The sequence below is a fragment of the Erinaceus europaeus genome, chromosome 3 (genome assembly GCF_950295315.1).
Source record: "Erinaceus europaeus chromosome 3, mEriEur2.1, whole genome shotgun sequence".
NCBI classification, from domain to species: Eukaryota; Metazoa; Chordata; class Mammalia; order Eulipotyphla; family Erinaceidae; genus Erinaceus; species Erinaceus europaeus.
The window spans coordinates 156675951-156690981 of record NC_080164.1 but is presented as its reverse complement, the minus strand read 5'-3'; positions in this window follow the sequence as shown (position 1 = coordinate 156690981).

Sequence of the window (15031 nt, the reverse complement as noted above, 5' to 3'; positions counted from 1 at the left end):
TCTTGTTCTTCCAAGTTGTCATAATTCACCTAAGTGCCTGAACTATTTTAGTCTTCTCCACATTTGGACTATTTACTCCTGAGAATTTTATTTCATTTATTATAACCTCTCTTTCTCTCTCTCTCTCTAAATAATGCTTAGTTTCTTTTTTATTTTTATTTATTTATTATTGGATAGAGACAGAGAGAAGTTGAGAGAAGAGGGAAGATAGAGAGGGAAAGAGACAGAGAGACACCTGTCACCCTGCTTCACCACTCATGAAGTGTCCCCCTGCATGTTGGAAACAGTGGCTTGAACCTATGTCTTTGTATATTATTACATTCTCTAGTCACTCCAATTAGCCAGTGTTTATATAAGAATTTTTAAATTTTTTCTATTTTTATCTATTTATTTAGAGACAGAAAGAAATTGGAGTTAAATTGGAATTTAACTAAAATATGTCTACTAGCTATCTACAAAATGGAGGACCGCCCCCCAACTCTTCATCTGCACTATTCCAGCCTTTAGGTTCATGATTAGTCAACAACTTGTTTGGCTTTATATGTTAACACTCTTTTCAGCCACTAAGTTCCAGATGCTAAGATGATGCCAACCAGACTTCCCTGGGCAGACAACTCCACCAATGTGTCCTGGAGCCCCACTTCCCCAGAGCCCCACCCCACTAGGGAAAGAGAGAGACAGGCTGGGAGAGTGTGCATCAACCTGTCAATGCTCATGTTCAACAGGGAAGCAATTACAGAAGCCAGACCTTCAACCTTCTGCATACCACAATGACCTTGGGTTCATACTCCCAGAGGGTTAAAGAATAGGAAAGCTATCAGGAGAAGAAATAGGATATGGAGTTCTGATGGTGAGAGCTGTACCTCTCTTATCCTATGGTTTTGTCAATGTTTCCTTTTTATAAAGAAAAAAGAAAAAAATAGTTATGCAAACCGACTCATGCCTGAGGCTCCCAGGCCCCAGGTTCAATCTCCCACACCACTATAAGCCAGAGCTGGCCAAAAAAAAAAAAAATTGTTTCCAAGTTTCAGTAGTCTGTAACAAAAGCATACACATGAAGGGCGAGGAATCTGAGTAGTCTCTCAGTTAATATATATGCACACACATACACTTTGGCTTCTGATTTGAGACAGCCAGAACCTACCTGATATTGGTTTTGTTTCATAGCTCCCTTTTCCTGTCCATACACGGGATACAAAGACTCTCTGATACACAGGGTTAATGTGTGGGGTCTACAGAGAGACTGCCCAGGCTGACATTTCTGGTATGCTGTTTACCAATCTAATGCTCTTTCTCACTTTTCATAACTCTGAGGATTAAAATGAATCTTGTTTGCTCCAAAAAGGATGTGAGGTGGTGTATCTCTCTCTCTCTCTCTCTCTCTCTCTCTGTGTGTGTGTGTGTGAGAGAGAGAGAGAGAGAGAGGGAGGGAGAGAAAGAGAGAGAATTTCACTCTTGAGTTCACTTTGCATGCTCCCTAAGGGCATCAACTCTGTCATGCATCTCTTTCTATAAAGATGAGCACAAAATGTTTTCATGCCTGAAGCTCCAGAGTCCCTCAGCACCACAGCTAAACATTTCTCTGATAAAAAGATGACATAAGGGAGTCGGGCTGTAGCGCAGCAGGTTAAGCACAGGTGGCGCAAAGCACAAGGACCCCGGTTCGAACCCCAGCTCCCCACCTGCAGGGGAGTCGCTTCACAGGCGGTGAAGCTGGTCTGCAGGTGTCTATCTTTCTCTCCTCCTCTCTGTCTTTCCCTCCTCTCTCCATTTCTCTCTGTCCTATCCAACAATGACAACAACAATAATAACTACAACAATAAAACAACAAGGGCAACAAAAGGGAATAAATAAATAAAATAAATATTAAAAAAAATTTTTAAAAGATAACATAAAATAATAAATAAAGATAAACACAATGTGTATTTCTGTACATACTGAGTATTGTCTAGAGACTAGCACACTAATACTAACACTCATCCTTCTTTCTCTTACGAGCATATGCCATACCTCTTTATTTACTCCCACAGTGCAGAGCACCATACTCGGCTCACAGGCAAATATATATATATATATATATCAGTAGGTAGGATGGTAGCAGCCTCTGTGCCCAATGGAAATAACTCAGCCCAGGATGCAGACCCACACAACAGAACTTCAAGCAGTCTTGGTCACCATCCTGCCTGCAGATTGGCTAACAGTGACAGCTGGCTCTAATAAAGCAGGGAAGAACAGGTCAGAGGTAACAGGTCCAAGTAATTCACTATTCTCCTTGACACAGAGTTAGAATTAGAATGAAATATAATGCTTATTGAGGAAACCATGGCTGCTATCAAATTGAAAATATCTCTTACATTTAAAACTATGTGAATGTCAGTGAGTATGAACAAATGTAGACGGCAAATTAAATAATTGCTGCTGCCAGAGAAGAGAGAGGTGCCGTGAGTAGACCTTTTTTAAAAATATTTATTTATTTTCCCTTTTGCTGCCCTTGTTTTATTGTTGTTGTTGTTATTGATGTAGTCATTGTTGGATAGGACAGAGAGAAATGGAGAGAGGAGTGGAAGACAGAGAGGAGGAGAGAAAGATAGACACCTGCAGACCTGCTTCACCATCTGTGAAGCGACTCTCCTGCAGGTGGGGAGCTGGGGCTCCCACGAGGACCCTTACTCTGGTCTTTGCACTTTGCGCCACATGCATTTAACCCAAATGTGCTACCGCCTGACTCTTGCTGAGTAGACCTTCTGTGCCCCCTCCCTTTCTCAACATGCTTGCCATGGACACTTACGGGCAAATGCAAGCAAAGGGCATGTAATGGTAAGAGAGAAGAGTTGCTCCAAGCTAAGGCACATTTATGACTGTTGTTCATGACCTTCATTGAAGTAGGTTTGTCACACCAACTACCACACCTACAAGATTTGTCCTTTACGATCCCCACCACAGCCCAAGCTCTTGCTCAGAGTTAGATTTTGCAATACGCCAGTGTGGTGATCTCACTCAGGAAGGAAAGGCTGAATGACAGCAAAACAAATCCATCAAAACAAAACAAAGGTCTCCACAGATTTCTGTGCATTTTGACCCTCAACAGCTTTATGGTCTCTTCCAAGAATCTTTACATACCTGAATTATATTTTTTACTTTTATTTTCCTCTAGTAGAGAGGAAGGAAGGAAGGAAGGAAGAGAAGAAGGAAGACATACAGAATCATAGCTTGCACCCATCACCATTTTCCATCCAAATGGGTCGATGAGATTTTTGTTCCTTTTCAAAAATTTGGGATGATTCACAGAAAGAACAAGACAGAGAGAGGAAACAAAAGAAGAGAGGGTAGTAAAAATAAATGGCCTGCTTTCTCAATAGCAATCTGGAAAGTTCCCGTGTAGATAATTTTATAAATGTTTCTAGACTTTCTTTCTTTTTTTTTTTCCTCCAGGGTTATTGCTGGGCTCAGTGCCTGCACCATGAATCCACTGCTCCTGGAGGCCATTTATCCCTCTTTTGTTGTAGCCTCGTTGTGGTTATTATTATTGCCATTGTTGATGTTGTTCGTTGTTGGATAGGACAGAGAGAAATGGAGAGAGGGGGAGAGAAAGATAGACACCTGCAGACCTGCTTCACCACCTGTGAAGTGACTCCCCTGCAGGTGGGGAGCCGGGGGCTCAAACCAGGACCCTTACACTGGTCCTTGCGCTTTGCACCACATGCACTTAACCCACTGCATCACCGCAGGACCCCCGTTTCTAGACTTTCAAAGCTATCTAAATGAAGACTCAGTAAAGAGCAGAAAAAGTCTGGCCTGGAACCCGCAGCTTTCTCCTGGGGACACTGTGCCCTGGGTGGTCCCTTGATCTTCATTGTCTCCTACTAGACAAACAGCCTTCTCCACTTCAAGTAACATTTAATGCAGCAGAAGATTATTGGGGCGGTACTTTGCCAGTATTTCTTTATCTTTTTTTTTTAATATTAGCTTTCAGTTTCTGAGTACAGAACTGACTTTGCAAGCACAGAGAAAGATCACCCGGGCTCTACATCCTAAAGGCCTGAGAGAAAGGCACTGAAATTTCTGAGAACACAAAACATTGGCATAGGAGCTGAACAACCAGAGTAGCTAAGCTGGTTAGGTTTCTAAACATTTTCAAAAAGGCAGCGTTACTAATTTGTCTTATCACATGCTCAGCACGATGAATCTAAACCAAATTCTCCTATTGCACAAAGTAGTCTTCTCTTAATAATCAATTCAGCATGGGAAAAAATCAGAATCCTAACATCTGTGACAGGAACCATACTGTGTGGTTAGCAAAACTAGAACTATACACAAATAAGGAAATCACAAAGTTGAAAACCCTAGAGAGTCATGGAATGAGGTGACCTGGGAGTTTATCATCTGGCACTTGTAACCCATTTGATTAGTGAACCCGTTTCTTTGTCCCTAAATGTAGCTGGACTGATTTATTCTCAACAGTCACTCTGTTGAAAATAACCACATGGGAAAACACTTCCTGGTACTTGTCTTGATATGAAAAATAGCAGATCTGTGGAGCCTGAGACTGATTCATTGTGGGATCATGGGCTCCACTTTGTCATGGGGGAACAAGTGAAATAAGTATTGTCAGTGGGCTTTTATTGCTTGTTTATATTTAAATAACTTCCCTTTTATAGTTGATTTATTTATTTTTGGATTGAGACAGAGAGAAATTGAGAGGGAAGTTGGAGAAAGAGAGAGAGAGAAAGGGGGAGAGGGAGAAAGGGAGAGAGAGAGAGAAAGGAAGAGAGAGAGAGAGAGCACTGCGCAGAGTTTCACCACTTGTGAAGCTTCCCATTCTGCAGTTGGAGGCTGTGGCTTGAACCCAAGTCATCATGCATGATAACATGTGCACTGAATCAGGTGTGCCATTGCCCAGTTCCTTATGCAACTTCTGATGATGACAAGAAAAGTAATATGGCTTTTTGTCAAAAAAGAAAAAACGAACATGACCCCAACTTCTTCATATTGCATTTCAGTCATTTTTACATGTAAATATGTTGCAGTAACAGGTGACTCAAAAGTTCAATTCTCATGTCAATTTGTAAGTATATGAACAATCCCTGAATTGTCTTTAATTTCTCATCAGTTCTAGTATTCAAAGCTTTATTTGAGTCCTGTGAAGTGCTTCTTATGTATGTTCAAGTGCAAAACTACCCAGCTAGATTGGACAAAGAAACAGAACCTACATCTTAAAATAACCTGGGGGAAGAGGGAAGAATTTGAAAGCCCTTGTGTTTCTTGGCACTACTGTTACCATTCAATGTGAAACAACTATAACCTCGATACATGTTAATAGATTTGGTTTGTTGTGTGGACTTAATCTTGATCTGGAACTATACTTTACTAGAGATTAAAATCTAAATTTTATGCTCCAAGTACACATATAATTCAATACCTCATTTTCTCTCTCTAGGTCTCAGGTCATATATGTTGTTTTGAACCCCATTTTTCGTTGCTTTATCATGAAGAGATATGGCCTATCTATCTGAACCTTTAAAATAATGTTGCATCATAAATTATTGGCATGCACCTTCTCTGGACCTGGCAATACAAAAGAACTCATCTGTGCTCTGGCAGGGACTAGAAACTCAAGACTGGGGGGCCTCTGTGTTTGAAGTGTGAGCTCTTAATAGTGAATAAGAAGGAGGTATCAGCTCTGCACTAAGATGAATATTTCTGGGACCATCAGAATAGCTCCTCTACTTTCCCATGCCCCACACCCAGGTCTGAACCTGCTGTCTGGCACTTTAAAGGACACTTCACTGTTAAAGCGTCTTTACCTCTCCTTTCGCCCTCTCCCTCTGTTTCTCTTTCCATCTTAAAAAGTCAACCTGAAACAATGAAGCCCTAGAAATGGCAAAAATAAATTTTAAAAAGGCACACTTCTTCTTTCTTTCTTTCTTTTTTTTTTTTTTTTTTTTTTTTTTTTTGCTTCTAAAGTTATTTCTGGGGCTCGGTGCCTGCACTATGAATCCATTGCTCCTAGCAGCCTTATTTATTTATTTATTTATTTATTTATTTTTGGTAGCATAGGATTGAAGAGAAAGGGAAGATAGCTGCAGGGGGCAGGGGGATAGATAGCTTAATGGTTATGCAAAGAGACTCTCATTCCTGTGGCTCCAAAGTTTTAGGTTCAATCCCCTGCACCACTACAAACCAGAGCTAAGCAGTGCTCTAGTCAGAGAAAAGAGAAACCGGCAGACCTGCTTCATCACTTGTGAAGCGACACCCCTGCAAGTGGGGAAATGAAGACTCGAACCAGGATCCTTCTGCTAGTCCTTCCGCTTAACCCAGTGTGCTACTACCCAGCCCCCTGTTGCTAATTTCTTACCACCTTCTAAGATATCACAGTTTGGGCCATTTATTAACCTCCCTTCCTTCCTTTCTTTCTTTCTTTCTTTCCTTTCTTTCTTCCTTCCTTCTTCCTTCCTTCCTTCCTTCCTTTCTTCCTTTCTTTCTCCTTCTTCTTCTTTACATTAAAAAAAAATTATTTATTTATTTATTTATTAGAAAGATAGGAGGAGAGAGAGAACCAGACATCAATCTGTTATATGTGCTGCTGGGGATCGATCTCAGGACCTCATCTTGAGAGTCTAGTGCCTTAGCCACTGTGCCACCTCCTGGACCACATCTATTAACTTTTCTATTGCTTTCTGAAAGTAATTTTTATGAAAGCATATGGTCCTGTCTTTATAGACCTGATTTATTTCACTGAGTATAATGTTCACAATGTCTATCCAGATGTTACACACACACACGCACACACACACACACTTCACTTTCATTTTTCTCTTATCCATTTATTTTTTCAGTTGAGGTAAAATTGGTTTTACACCACAGTTTCTTAATTCACCTATTGATGAACACTTGAGTTTCTTCCATAATTGGAGTTTCTTCCAGTGTTTCAATCAGCTTAAAGATGCATACGTCTATTTTCAAGTTCATGCTTTCATTTCCTTTGGGTAAATACTCAATTGGCACAACTGAATAATATGTTCTTTCTTTCTTTCTTTCTTTCTTTCTTTCTTTCTTTCTTTCTTTCTTTCTTTCTTTTGAAGAGACTTCATACTACTACCCATAGTGATTGTGTCAATTTACAGTCCCACTGATCATGTGTATGTCTGCCCTGAAAAAAATATATCTTTAAAATTTTTTTAAATTATCTTTATTCATTTATTGGACAGAGACAGCCAGAAATCTAGAGGAGTGGGGGTGAGAGAGAGGAACAGATAGATAGAGACACCTGCAACACTGCTTCACCACTCACAAAGCTTTCCCCACAGCCTTGCATGTGGGGATTGAGGCCTTGAACCCAGGACCGAAGTATTATAACGTGTGCTCAACCATAAGCACCACCACCTGGCCCCTGCCCATATTTAAATCTGATTGTTTTACTCATTGTTACTGATCTATATGAACTCTCAATTGTATATATTTGGACATCAAACTCTTATGAGATCTATAACTTGCAAATGTTTTCTCCCATTGTATAGGTTGTCTTTTTATTTCATTAATTTCCTTTGCTGTACTTGTGTGTATATGTGTGTTTCAGCAATAGTAACTAGATGTTCAGAATCATTTGACAATATTGATTCTTGACAACCTTCTTTTTTTATCACATTATTTTCAGTTTTACAACAAAATAATCTCCTACCATCCTTTTTAAAGTAGAATCATCACTCCAGGTCTTTTTCTTCTCTATCACAATTGTGAACATATTTATTACTTGAGAAAGATTACAGAGACATTAGCTGGTGCACACAATTTCTTGGCTTACAATAGCTAGAGGATCCAAATTTGTATTATTGTAATCATACTATTTCCTCAAGTGCTTATGTATTTCCATGTTTTTTTTAATTCCAAGCACATGGTTGAACTAGTATTTACTCATTCCTTGCTTGACAGAGAAATCCAAGGGAGTAAATATCAAGTGTCCAGAAATCTTCACTAACATCATTTCTTCTATTGACCCTTGTTATTTGTGTATGTGCAGCAAAAGAAATCACCACCCTAATAAAGAGACCCCTTACAGAATGGGAGAAGATCTTTACACGCCATACATAAGACAAAAGGCTAATAGCCAGAATATATAAAAAGCTCACCAAACTCAGCAACAAAAAACAAATGACCTCATCCAAAAATGGGGAGAGGATGTAAACGGAATGTTCACTACAGAAGAGATCCAAAAGGCCAACAAACACATGAAAAAATGCTCCAAGTCATGGACTGTCTGAGAAATGCAAATAAAGATAACAATGAGATACCACTTCACTCTTATGAGAATGTCATACATCAGAAAAGGTAGCAGCAACAAATGCTGGAGAGGTTGTGGGGACAAAGGAAGCCTCCTGCACTGTTGGTGGGAATGTCAATTGGTCCAACCCGAGTGGAGAACTCTCAGAAGGCTAGAAGTGGACCTACCCTATGACCCTGCAATTCCTCTCCTGGGTGTATACCCTAAGGAACCAAACACACCCATCTAAAATGATCTGTGTATACCTATGTTCATAGCAGCACAATTTGTAATATCCAAAACCTAGAAGCAACCCAGGTATCCAACAACAGATGAGTGGGTGAGTAAGTCATGGTAAAGGTACACAATGGAATATTACTCAGCTATTATAAATGATGAATCACCTTCTTCACCTCATCTTGGATGGAGCTTGAAAGAATCATGATAAGTGAGATAAGTCAGAAAGAGAAAGATGAATATGAAATGATCTGACTCATAGACAGAAGTTGAAAAATAAGAACAGAAGTGAAAACACAAAGCAGAACTTGACCTGGAGCTGGTGTATTACACCAAAGTAAAAGATTCTGGGGTGTGGTCCGGGAGGTGGCGCAGTTGATAGGGCATCAAATTCTTGAGCATGGGGTCCTGAGTTCAATCCCCGGCAGCACATGTACCAGGGTGATGCCTGGTTCTTTCTCTCTCCTCCTATGTTTCTCATTAACAAATAAATAAAATGTTAATAAAAAAAAAAGATTCTGGGGTGGGAGTAAGGTTTGTTATTTGTGACTCTACCAATCTCACCTTTTCCTATTCAGAAGCTTCTCTGAGCTATCTCCAATCAGCTTTCTCTTCAGAAGTCTAATTATATGTTCTTTCTTCTACACAAATTGTGCATAATCAAATTATACCTTGTGATGGCCCTTATACTGCGGCTCATATAGTTGTTAAAAGCTTTCTTTACAACAGAATGTCTTGGAGGCAGGTGGGAAAGGCTATGCCTCACTTTTTATTAAATCCTAGAGTACTAAGTATAAGGCTTAAACAAAGAAGCAGGAAATAGTGAATTTGTGGATTAAACATAGGTGGCAAATATATATGTTTAAGATATAACATTTTGGGGCTGGGTGGTGGCACACATGGTTGAGTGTACATGTTACAGTGCTCAAGGACCTGGGTTCAAGCCCCCAGTCCCCACCTGCAAGGGGAAAGCTTTACAAGTGGTGAAGCAGGGCTACAGGTGTCTCTCTGTCTCTCTTCCTATTACCCCCTTCCCTCTCAATTTCTGGCTATCTCTATCCAATAAATAAATAAAGATTAAAAAATATATAACATTTTATATCTTCATATATAATAAAATAAGAGACATTTTTCATGTCCTCAGGTACCTTATTTGACTATCATGAGCAGAATAAAAAATATCTTCACTCCATGAAGAAAAAAAAAGTGTCCTTACAATTAAAGTCATAGGTAAGCTTGGCTAAAGTTCACCAGACTAACACATGACCAAAAGGAAACTTGATCTGAGACTTTCAATGACATACTCAATGTAGAAAATGTAAATGGGCTTAATGATTAGTGATATTGTTAAAAATTAAGACCTTAAGAATCTCTTCATGAGAATTCTAAGACTGCACATACCTGGAGGTAGATGATGCCCATTGGGAAGTTTTCTTTTTCTGATTTCTTTTTTCTCGTGATCTTCAAAGCAACTATCCAAACTGAGCCAGCTAGAGAAACAGCGGAAACATATTTTGCACACACCTATTATCCACATTCTCTTTTTTTTTATTGGGGAATTAATGTTTTACATTCAACAGTAAATACAATAGCTTGTACATACATAACATTTCTCAGTTTTCCGTATAACAATACAACCCCCACTAGGTCCTCTGTCATCCTTCTTGGACCTGTATTCTCTCTCTCTCTCTCTCTCTCTCTCACACACACACACACACACACACTCACACACACACACACACACACACACACACACCCTTTTACTTTGGTGCAATACGCCAATTCCAGTTCAGGTTCTACTTGTGTTTTCTCTTCTGATCTTGTTTTTCAACTTCTGCCTGAGAGTGAGATCATCCCATATTCATCCTTCTGTTTCTGACTTACTTCACTTAATATGAATTTTTCAAGGTCCATCCAAGATTGGCTGAAAATGGTAAAGTCACCATTTTTTATAGCTGAGTAGTATTCCATTGTGTGTGTGTGTATATATATATATATATACTACAACTTGTTCAGCCACTCATCTGTTGTTGGACACTTGAGTTGCTTCCAGGTTTTAGCTATTACAAATTGTGCTGCCAAGAACATATGTGTACACACAGATCTTTTTGGATGAGTGTGTTGTGTTCCTAAGGATATATGCCCAGGAGAGGAATTGCAGGATCATAGGGTAGGTCCATTTCTAACCTTCTGAGAGTTCTCCAGACTGTTCTCCACAGAGGTTGGAACAATTGACATTCCCACCAGCAGTGCAGGAGCGTTCCTTTGACCCCATACCCTCTCCAGCATTTGCTGCTATTACCTTTTCTGATGTATGACATTCTCACAGGAGTGAAGTGGTATCTTATTGTTGTCTTTATTTGCATTTCTCTGTCAATCAGAGACTTGGAGCATTGTCTCATGTGTTTCTCGGGCCTTTTGGAAATCCTCTGTGGTGAATGTTCTGTCCATGTCCTCTCCCCATTTTTGGATGGGGTTATTTGTTTACTTGTTGTTCAGTTTGGCAAGCTCTTTATATATGTTGATTATTAAACTCCTGTCTGATGTATGGCATGTAGAGATCTTCTTCCATTCTGTGAGACATCTCATGGTTTGGGCAGTGGTTTCTTTTGCTGTGAAGAAGCTTTTTAATGTGATGTAGTCCATAGGTTTATGCTTGCCTTAGTCTTCTTTGTAATTGGATTCGTTTCATTGAAGATGTCTTTAAAATTTATGCAGAAAAGAGTTCTGCCAATATTTTCCTCTAAGTATCTGATACTTTGTGGTCTAATATCCAAGTCCTTGATCCACCTGGAATTTACTTTTGTATTTGGTGAAATACAGTGGTTCAGTTTCATTCTTCTGCATGTTTCAACCCATTGTTTCCAACACCATTTGCTGAAGAGACTCTGCTTTCCCCATTTAATAGTCTGGGCACCTTTGTCAAAGATTAGATGTCCATAGGTGTGGGGGCTCACTTCTGGGTTCTCAATTCTATTCCACTGATCAGTGTGTCTATTCATCTTCCAGTACCAAGCAGTTTTGATGACAATGGCCCTATAATACAATTTGAGATCTGGGAGTGTGATGCCTCCAGTTCTGTTCTTTCTTCTCAAGATTCTTCTGACAATTCTAGGTCTTTTCTGGTTCCAGATAAACATTTGTTCTATTCTCCTAAAAAATGTGGTTGGGATCTTGATGGAATAGCATTAAATTTGTAGATGGCTCTGGGTAGTATATTCATTTTGATGATGTTAATTCTTCCAACCAATGAACATGGAATATCTTCCCACTTCTTTGTGTCTTTTTCAATTTCCTTGAGTAGTGACTCATAATTTTCAGTATATAAGTCTTTCACATCTTTGGTTAGGTTTATTCCTGGTTATTTTATTGTTTTTGTTGCTATAGTAAAAGGAATTGATTTCTTTTACTACTTCTTCTACCTTAGTGTTTGCATAGAGGAATGCCACTAACTTTTGAATGTTAATTTTGTAGCCTGACACCTTACTGTATTGCCTGATGATATCCAAAAGATAATTGCTGGATTCCTTAGGTTTTTCTATGTATATTATCATGTCATCTGCAAATAGGGAGAATTTGACTTCTTCTCTTCCAATCTGTATCCCTTTAATTCCTTGCTCCTGCCTGATTGCTACGGCAAGAACTTCCAACACTATGTTGAATAGTAATGGTGATAGTGGACAGCCCTGTCTAGTACCTGATCTGAGGGGAAATGCTTCCAGTTTTTCACCATTGAGTATGATGTTGGCTGTAGGTTTGTTATATATAGACTCCACTATCTTCAGAAATTTTCCATCTATTCCCATTTTTTTTGTAGTGTTTTGATCATAAAGGGATGTTGTATTTTGTCAGAGGCTTTCTCTGCATTTATTGATATGACCATATGGTTTTTGGTCTTGCTTTTGTTGATGTGGTGGATCACGTTGATTGATTTATGTATATTAAACCAACCTCGCATCCCTGGGATAAAAACCCCACTTGGTCATAATGAACAGTGTTTTTAATATATTGTTGAATCCGGTTGGCTAGAATTTTTGTTCAATATTTTAGCATCTATGTTCATCAGAGATATTGGTCTATAGTTTTCTTTATTGGTTGTTCCTGTCTGTTTTTGGTATCAGAGTGATGTTGGCTCCATAGAAGCTGGCAGGGAGCATTCCAGTGTCTTCAATCTTTTGGAAGACTTTTAAAAGTAGAGGTATTAGTTCTTCTTTGAAGGTTTTGTAGAATTCATTTGTAAAACCATCTGGTCCAGGACTTTTGTTCTTGGGGATGTTTTTGATAACTGTTTCAATTTCATTAGCTGTGATGGGCTAATTCATGCTATCTAGTTCCTTAATTTTTACTTAATTTGGGAGTTCATAGTATCTAGGAAATTGTCCATTTCTTCCAGGTTCTCTAGCTTTGTGGCATATAATTGTTCATAGAAGCCTTGCATGATATGTTGAATGTCTGAGGTGTCTGTTGTGTTATCTCCTCTTTCATTTTTTTTTATTTTTTATTTATAAAAAAGAAACGCTGACTAAACCATAAGATAAGAGGGATATAACTTCACACAATTCCCACCACCAGATCTCTGTATCTCATACCCTTCCCTGATAGCTTTCCTATTCTTTAACCCTCTGGAAGTATGGACCCAAGGTCACTATGGGGTGCAGAAGGTAGAAGGTCTGGCTTCTGTAATTTATTCCCCGCTGAACATGGGCATTGACAGGTCAATCCATACTCCCAGCCTGTCTCTTACTTTCCCTAGTGGGGCGGGGCTCTAGGGAAGTGGAGCTCCAGGACACATTGTTGGAATTGTCTGTCCAGGGAAGTCTGGTCGGCATCATGCTAGCATCTGGAACCTGGTAGTTGAAAATAGAGTTAACATACAAAGCTAAAGAAATTGTTGACCAATCATGGACCTAAAGGCTGGAATAATGCAGATGAAGGGTTGGGGGCCCTCCATTTTGTAGATAGCTAATAGGCATATTTTAGCTATATTCCAAAGGGCCTTTGGCTATACTAGTGTTTTGTTTTGTTTTGTTTTTGCCTGAGCCTGAAATCTTATATGCAGGTGAATCCTAATTATTTTCTGGGGAATTGATGTCATGGCTGGCAGAAGTTACCAGAAAGCTGGATCAGGAAAGAGAGTAGCTCCCAAATATGGGAAAGGTGTATAAATATTGTTGACTGTAATCTCCTTTTTCATTTATGATCTGATTTATTTGGGTCTTCTCCCTTTTTTGTTTTGTGAGTCTGGCTAAAGGTTTGTCGATTTTATTCACTCTTTCGAAGAACCAGCATTTACTTTCATTGATCTTTTGTATGGTTTTCTTATTTTCAATGTTATTTATTTCTGCCCTAACTTTAGTGATTTCTGTCCTTCTGGTTAATTTAGGGTTCCTTTGTTCTTCTTCTTCTAGGTCTTTAAGATGAGCCATCAGACTGTTTATTTGTGTTTTTTCTTATTTCCTAATGTGTGCTTATATGGCTATGAACTTCCCTCTCAGTACTGCCTTAGCTGTGTCCCAAATATTTTGATAGCTTGTATCTTCATTTTCATTGAACTCTCAAAATATTTTGATTTCTTATTTTATTTCCTCTGTGATCCAGTAGTTGTTAAGGAGTGTACTGTTGAGCTTTCACATTTTGGGACTATTACTAATCTTTTGTTGATTGTTAAGTGTTAGTTTAATTCCACTGTGGTCTGAGAAGATGCTTGGGATGATTTTAATGCTCTTCAATTTGCTGATGCTGTCTTTGTGGCCTAACATATGGTCTATCCTTGAGGATTACCCATGTGGACTTGAGTAAAATGTGTATTCCAGTATCTTGGGATGAATGACTATGAAAATGTCCAATAGTTCTAGTTTATCTATCTCTTCATTTGCTGTTAATATATTGCTCTATCTCTTTCAGTGGATGTTTGATGTATTTAGATGGCTTCTCATTGGGTGCATAGATGTTAATAATTGTTAAGTTCTCTTTATTGACTGATCCTCTGATCATTAAGTAGTGTCCATCCCTCTCTTTTTTAACTTTATTTATTTTGAAGTCTATCATGTCAGATACAAGAATAGCTGTTCCTGCCCTTTTTTGTGGGCCATTGGCTTGTGCAAGTCTCCATTGCTACTGTCCTCAGACTCTGGAGCAGTGGCAGGGAGGCCTTGTACTAACACACCAGGTGACAGAGAACTAACCAGGAAATTCAGGAGAAGATCTACACCTTTGTGGCCTAGTCATTTTGCATAACCACTGGATTATCTCTGCCCCACTCTGCTTTATCTCTTGGTTAGGAGTCAGTGATTAGGCTAAGAAGCCTACTTATAGTTTAAAAGCCCTCAGACTCCCATAGCCTACAAGGAAGAAAAAGAACAGAAGATGCTTTTAAGCCACTGAGCTCCAACTCAGGGATTAAAATAATATTGAAAAAACTGTCAATTTCCACAACTGTGAACCCTTTAATTACCTTACTTGGAGTCAGTCCAGGCAAGAGTGATCAGTAATTTGAAAAATACTGAGAGAGGGACCTCATAACATACTATATAAAAT